We start from the raw sequence: 8,223 nt of genomic DNA, 5'->3' as shown, positions 1-8,223 counted from the left end.
ATGAAAAACAACCTGAAAATGAAAAGTGTTGATGTTGGAATAAAGTTTTTTTTTTTAGGTAAATTTTTAACATTTTTTTTTAAATGGAAGTAAAAGCCAATAAAATCCAATTTTTTTGTGCAAAAAACACCCTTAAAATGAAAAATGTTCATGTTGGAATAACGTCTTTTTTTAGGGTAAATTTTCAACATTTCTCAATAATGACATTAAAGATATATCATGACTCTGAAAAACCTTAAAATTCCAACAATTTTCAAGCATGGCATTAAAGATATATCACGTCTCTAAAAAGCCTTAAAATTCCAACAATTTTCAAGCATGACATTAAAGATAAAATATCGTGTCTCTGAAAAGCCTTAAAATTCAACAATTTTCAACCATGGTGTTAACGAAAATTACTTATAACTATTTTCATTAATAACATTAAAGATAAAATATCATGACTTAGAAAAACCTTAAAATTTTAATAATTTTTCAATTATGGAATTAAAACAAAGGATCGTGACTATAAAAACCTTAAGTTTTCAACATATTTGAACCATGGCATTATGGAAAAATTTTGTTACTAAAAAAACTTTAAAAATGAACACCTAAATGAAAGAGTCATTATACCAAGAGTAATTTCTTTTTTAAATGCTAATAGTATAGTGATTAAAAAATCTTAGCCTAAGACAACTTGACACATTGCAACAAAAAGTTAAAATTCAACCATCAAATTGAAATGCAGTGTAGGCGAACATGACCCATTGTAATGAGAACTTAAAGACCAACCATGAAATTGACACATTATAGAGGTGAACTCGAGCCATTATCACAATGTTAAAATAAACTATCAAATTGAAAAATAATGGGATTGGGTCGATAGTCGGTGATTGACACAAAACATTTAGAAAATAATAATAAATAAAGAAAAGTTAAAAATACAAAAGAAAAAAAATTAAAACATTGAAAAAAATAAATAATAAAAGGAAACAAAAAACACAAAAAGTTAAAAACAAATAATAACAAGAAAATACAAATATATATTAGAACATAAAAAAATAAAAAACATGACCAAAAGAAAATTCAAATATTAAAAAAAAAAGAGAAAAAAAAAACCAAACATAAAAATTGTAAAAATAAATAATTTTTCTTATAAAAGAAAAAGAGAAGAAGAAAATATTAAAAAAAAAACATAATTTAAGAAAAAATCTAAAAAGTAACAAAAAAAACACTTAATTGGATAAAAAAATTACATTAAAAAAAGAAAACAACATAAATTTAATTATAAAAACATTAAAAAATGAACTGAAACAAAAAAAAGCCATTAATATAAGAATAAAAAACATTAATGACAAACAGGTTAAAAACTATATATATATGAAAATGTAATTTTTTTATTTTCTTTAATTTTATTTTAATTGTTTTTATTTTAATTAATTTTTTATTTATTTAATTGTTTTTAATATGTTAGATTTTAGGCTTTTGTGATCCATAATATAGTAAGCATGTCTTTTAGATTAATCACATCAATATTATTTGGTCGACATTTCGAACCAGCTAATGTGGTTCATCCTCAGGACAAAGGTGAAAAATCTATAGATCCTAATGAATAAATAGCAAGGATGCATCAGAGTCCAGAATTAGCTGTTAGGAAATTAGTTATTTATAAAAATATATTAATTTATTAATTAAATAACTAATTTCCTAACGGCTAATTCTGGACTCTGATGCATCCTTGCTATTTATTCATTAGGATCTATAGATTTTTTCACCTTTGTCCTGAGGATGAACCACATTAGCTGGTTCGAAACGTCGACCAAATAATACTAATGTGATTAATCTGAAAGACATGCTTACTATGTTTTTAATATGTCTTTTCTAATGTTATTATTAATTTTTTTCCAAAAAAATGTTTTAATGTTCTTTTTATTTTAATGTTTTTTTTTTTTTTTTTTAATGTTTTTTTTTTTTATTTTTTTTAGTTTTTATTATTTTTTTTTTTAATTGTTTTTTTTTTTTATGTTTTTAACTTTTATTTTTAAGGGTTTTTTTAATTGTATGTTTTATTTATTTTTGAACATTTATTTTTGTTATTTTTACTTAAAATTTTATCTGGAAAAAAATACTTCAAATGTCATCTTCTTTGGATATAATATTCACAAAAAATCATAAAATTTGTTATTTTTTAATTCATTAAAAAAAAAAATATTTTATTTAACATGTCATTTTTAGTGAAAAGGTCTTGAAATAAGTGTTTTTTTAATTATATCTATATGCAAAATGTGATTTTTTTTTCGAGTGTTTAAAATTATTGACAATTATTTTATATGTACTGAAGTATTAATTAAGGATACATAAATATATAAAAATCTCAACCTCAAAATATTAATGTTGTTATTATTTTTAGACTTTGTAAAAAAAAATAAAGTTTTATGATAAAAAAGCATTGCAAAGAAAAACAAAAAATACATGCTTGGAAAACTGTTAAAAAACAAACATCTTAGGACAAAAAACCAAAAGAGGAACAAGACAAATTGAAAAATGGTTAAATAATCAACATTTAAAAAAATGTGCAGACTTAAGACATAAGAAAATTTATAGTGTCAAAAATATGCCTTAAAAAAATGTTGATGTTTTTCAAAATCTGCATGAAAATTGCGAACATTAAAAAAAAATTATCCACACTTTATACATTAGAAATTTTAAGGTGTCAAAGATCAGCCCTCTTAAAAAAGGGGTTGATGTTGCATCAACACTTCTCAAAATTAACATGAAAATCACTAACATTTAAAAAAAAATGTTCATACTTGATACATAAAAAAATTTAAAGTGTCAAAAATATGCTCTAAAAAAAGGTGTATTCTGAATCAATGCCTTTCAAAATCGGATGATTTTTGTTACCTCAAAAAAGCAGGTACTCGGTACAGTTCCAGTTTGACATTTACTTTGTTGCTAGACTTTGAAATATAAGAAACCATCAAAGTCAGTCTCTAAAACTTGACCATATATGCCTCAACACTATTTGTATACTTCAAGTTAGCTAACTCCTAGAAGTGTAGCTTAGGATCCTTCTAGTCAAATCTCTCTACAAGTCTCATTGTGAACTTAGAGTAGGATGTGATGGTCTAATGTCCTAATGTCACCAACTCGTGATACCAACACTCCTGTGCATCTCCGTCAAAGTGCAAAGTTGCGAATCTAATAGCATTTGTCTCACACATGGGGTTCAAATGAAGGTAGGTGTCTAACTTTTGTATCCACTCCCTAGCTGAATTCCTGGCTAATCCATAAAATTTGGGTAGTGCGACCTTCCTTTCCAACTTCTATGTATCCTTGTTCTATTTTTTTGACCTCCTATGTAAGGCATCCTTGCTCATGGTATGTACTTCTCCTTTAGATGACAAAAATAAGATAAAACCGTTCTGACCCTAGGATCCAACTCATCATGATCATCAGCCCCATCCTAAAAGGATCTCATCAAGTCTACAAATGTGTCAGGCTCTCTCTACCTCACAAACTCATTCCAAAAATGAAGCATAGTAGGATGGCTAGTTTGGCCATAAGTATGGGTGTTGTGCATCTGGTTCATGTGTGCATTCATGTGGCTTTTGTCTCCTATCCGGGTACCACCTTCTCCATTTTTGACCTATACCTGTTGGTTCTTTATTTGCATGCCTTGTTGCATCATCTCTAGAACCTATTAGTTATGAGTCATCAATTGATGATTCTGCCTCATCAACTCCTTTAGAAACTGTCCCTGACCATCTGATCTTAGTCACTCATTTCCTTCTTCATTCTCCATGTGCTCTCTAATGTGCTCAAGCTATGTATCTGAGAAAGGGTTGAGCTCCTCTCCTCTACCATGACCTATTCCTTTATCCATGCCTCTACCTCTGTGGAACACTACACTTTGGTATCTGGATGGCATCATCTGCTATTTTTCCCACAACTAGCCAAGAACATGCTCTAATACCACTGTAATATTCAAACTAGGAAGTAATAGTGGAAATCAAAGACATGCACTAAGCTACAACAAATAAATTTAAAGCATCCATGCACAATCAGTAACTTAATAAACTAGAGAAGGAAAATGAGCCCTTGTATTAAAATGAGGAAGCTGAGTAGATAATATGATGAGAAAGATAAAGCCTTGGCTTGCTATTGCAAGCTATGCAAAACCTAGGTAAGAATATGTTGGCTCAAGTGTTAGAAATGGCTCCCACAATTTTTTCACCACTTCCTAGAAAATACCACTACTACTGCAGGAGTAGAACTAGTGTTTCTTCCCTCTACATTGCTTAGAAATTTCTGCAAAATTAATTTCCTCCTATATTCATGAAACCAACAAAAACCCATAAAGGGTTTGGTATATTTCCAAAAAAAGTGTGAACTTCTCTTTCTGTCTAGCAATGTTCATTGTTGCAAAAATATTTTCCAATGTGTGCCTAATTCCTCATAGGAATGCCTCCAAAAACTGCTTCAAATTTCCTCCAGAAAATGCCCCTATCTTCATCACTTATCTCTCCTCAAACTCCACTTCCCCTCTCCCTTATACAGGCCCAACCATAAACCCTTTCACACCGATAAAAAAAATAGAGAAATGGCTCCTAAAAACCCCTACTTAACAAACTTGCAAATTCACTGCAAAATATTTAGCTAAGATGTGGGAAAAATCCTATAAATCCTCCATAACTCTAACAACCTATAACTGATCTATAATGGAACACTTTGAACCACTTATGTGCCTAAGTAGTGCACATGATCTGAGTGAAACACCTACAAATAACCCATGTGGAAGCTTGGATGTAGACTATCAATCTTCCTCACTAGGGAGACACTTGAAGTTCTTCGAAATGAGGGAGAGTTTCATTTGAAACTCTTGTGGTAAACAACACTTCTCTTCTTGTGCTCAATAGATCCAAGTGAAAGTTCGATTTCTTGAGATAGATAGCAAAAACATGAGAAATGAAGGCTTCCTTGACTAACAAAATGATTTTGCTTTTTTCTCTTATGTGCATGGCATCCATATCCTCCAAATATCAAATGGTGTCTACTTAACCCACATTTCCTAAGTCCATTAGTTATCAAAGTGTCGAAATTTCAAAAATGAGATATTCTTAACAAAATTATATTTAGTGGAGATATCATATAGATGCATTTTTTTTGAATCATCAATTACTTCTTGTGGAAAAATTCTAGTGTAATTTATCATGTCACCACGTATTTTCTGCACACTATTGATACCCTATAGAAAAGGAATCAAATAGATTGATCCACTCTTCTCACCTTGTATGAAATGACATATCAAAGAATATATTCAGACAATGAATAATTTGCACCAAAACGTAGTTATAGTCTATCTATGTGCTCAGTTGTGCCATAAAAACAAGGTCATTTTACTCATCTATTTTCTTGTTCAAGCCAGGAATTCCCAATATGTTTCAACTCGATACTAAGGTGACAACTAGCCATGATTTTTCCTTACTTTGATATGGATAATTCCTCACAGATACATTTGGATGTCATACCAAGAATGATGCAACAATCAATTTGTCACCTAAAAACACCAAGTAAAATAAGGTAAGGGACACCAAGACCATTACACAAAATCTATTAAATTATAAATCTTTAGTGTTAGAATTATCATACAAATGACTCCATATATAATTATATAGGTGACCATAACAAATATCTTAACTATCCCCACAATATCTCCATAATTATCTCCTATAATCTTCCCACAATATCTTCTCAAATCCTTTTTTAAATCTCTTAGATGATCTCCATCCCTAATTTCTCTCATTTTAGTAATCCTTACAAGTAGAACCATTCCTTCATGTCCTCTTCTTAATAATAATAATTATTTATTAAATTTGTCCCCATCTCATCTTTTCATTTTTCATTCTTAGTTTTCATCTACTGTCTTTGGTCTTCTCTACTCTTCATTCTCACTATTATTTAGTTGTACCTGCAAAGAACAAACATCATTAAAGTCCATATAAAAATATTACCATCCATAAGAGTACAAAACACAAACATAGTTGGAATGCATATAAAAATCACCATCCATTGTAGTACATCAATTGTTAGTTGTTGTATCCCTTGGCTCTCTAGAAAACCTTTCCTAGTACATGGTTCATCAACCATCTTCCATTGCATGTCTAAATATTGATACATGGTATTCCCCTTGCATCATCATCATCTTCATTCTCTTGTTTTTTTTGGCTTAGCCCGCTACATCGTCATAATCATCAAACACCATCTTCATTCCCTTGTTCTTTTTGTTGGCTTACCCTTAACTATATTGTGGATGATCCTACATCACATTTTGCTCATTTTCTTAAGGGTATAAGGGTATATTTTTCCCCAAGAGTGGGACCTTGTCTAGATAATGTTGGTGAAGTATTAATTTCCTTAATTTAAGAAAAAGAAAAAAGACCAAGAAAAAACTTGTAAAATCCATGTTGTGGCTGTCCAAGTATGCACATGCCTCCCAATAAAATCCCTCCATAACCAGCTCAAGTAAAATAATATATGTGTGCCAAGTAAAAGACATGAGGGTGCTCTCCAATCAATGTCAAAAAATAAATTACAAGTGTAGTTGTAATATCCATGTAATAAAGATGAGAGAGAACTTAGGAAAGGTGTTTCCTAGAAAACTACGCCATGTAACTACCTCAAACACCCAACAAATAATATAATATCTATATGTGAAGTGATCCATAGAAAGGAGTGCCAAGGTTGTTAGACCCCATGAATGTTTAAGCCAAAAGCATGTGTTCTTTTCATATACCATAAATTGATCCAAAAACCATGTGCATGAGAGATATTTCACCATAGTAGAATGTGTCAATATCTACAACAATAAAATAGTCATGAATGCCTTGGAAATTGTGACCAAGAGAGGAGTGATCCATAAAAAATCCTTAAACAAATAAGCCCTCCAAGTTGTAAGTTTTAAATGTTTATATTAAAACAACACACATATAGATTATTTATAAAACAGAAAGGAAAACATTGGCATCCACACATAGTACTAAGAGATTTACATTGGAAACCGTTAACCCGGAAAACCAACAATTGATTAGAGTTGCACCAATAACTCTCATTGTATTAACTTCACCATTTACAATATAATATATGGGATTAGTGACATCTAAAACCCTAATCTTTTGATTTAAATTAGATTTCTTAATTGGAATTACATTATAATGGGTTTAAAAGCCAACGACCTAAGAACACCAAAGAAAGACAAAAAATGGATGAAAATAAAAACCCTTTTTTTGTTTGAGAGATGCACCTTGAAAACATTGGTCAAGTTTCCCATTGGCTACCTCTACACAACATACAAATTTTAGAGCTAACCATGAAAACAGTATAACACATAACCAACACAAGTGTAAACAACTACCAAGTGAAGTAGGGCATTTAATCTATTAAGCTCCAAAGTAATAAAATGGTTTAAATTTAGCCATTAAATGGTTAAATCAATGTCTAAATGTGTGGAAAAGCGTAAAAAATTTCTCAAATAAAACCATAATTCAATCTCCCAATAACCACTAACAAATTAAATCAACATGAACATGTGTGCCAAATATGGGGGGTGGGCGGGGGGGGGCTCCAACAAGTTTTGTACCATGGAAATAAGTTATACCCACTGGAAATGGTCACCATTCTTATAACATAATGAAAAAAGATAACCTCCAACCAGTTTAGAACCTAGGTCTCACCACCAAAGGACTATAATCAAATAAATACCTCATCAAACCTTAGAAGAAGGATTGATCATCAAAGATGCATGTATTGTAGCCCCACTAAAAAAACCCCTAAATCAAACTTAGGGAAAAAATCCTAGATAAACTTAAGGAAATAATATCAATGAAGGTATTAACATAACCAAACACATTCCACCTAGTTAATGTCCAAGAAATGTTACAATGTAGAGTCATATCACCTAGGGAAATCCCACCAATGAAAAATTCACTATCATAGTACAACCTCCAACTCCATCAACATCATGACAAAATTAGAGAAGATAAATTCTAACCCATCAATTCATCAAGTATATTTGGCATCAATTGCCTGACTCTAAGACACAAGGAAGAAAAATGCAGAGGAAACATCCAACAACTAATTTGGGCAAGAAAAGTAAAAAGAGGAAAGAAAGAAGGAAAGAGGAAACTCTAGCCTTGGTGCACATGATCATTGGACATCTCAATGCATTTTCTAAATTACATTTTC

Source organism: Pinus tabuliformis, chromosome 5_1 (assembly GCF_031772625.1).
Source record: "Pinus tabuliformis cultivar Carrire ecotype Pingquan chromosome 5_1, CPIR1, whole genome shotgun sequence".
In the NCBI taxonomy this organism is placed as follows: Eukaryota; Viridiplantae; Streptophyta; class Pinopsida; order Pinales; family Pinaceae; genus Pinus; species Pinus tabuliformis.
The sequence above is the reverse complement of the archived record's forward strand: the minus strand, read 5'-3'. Positions refer to the sequence as shown.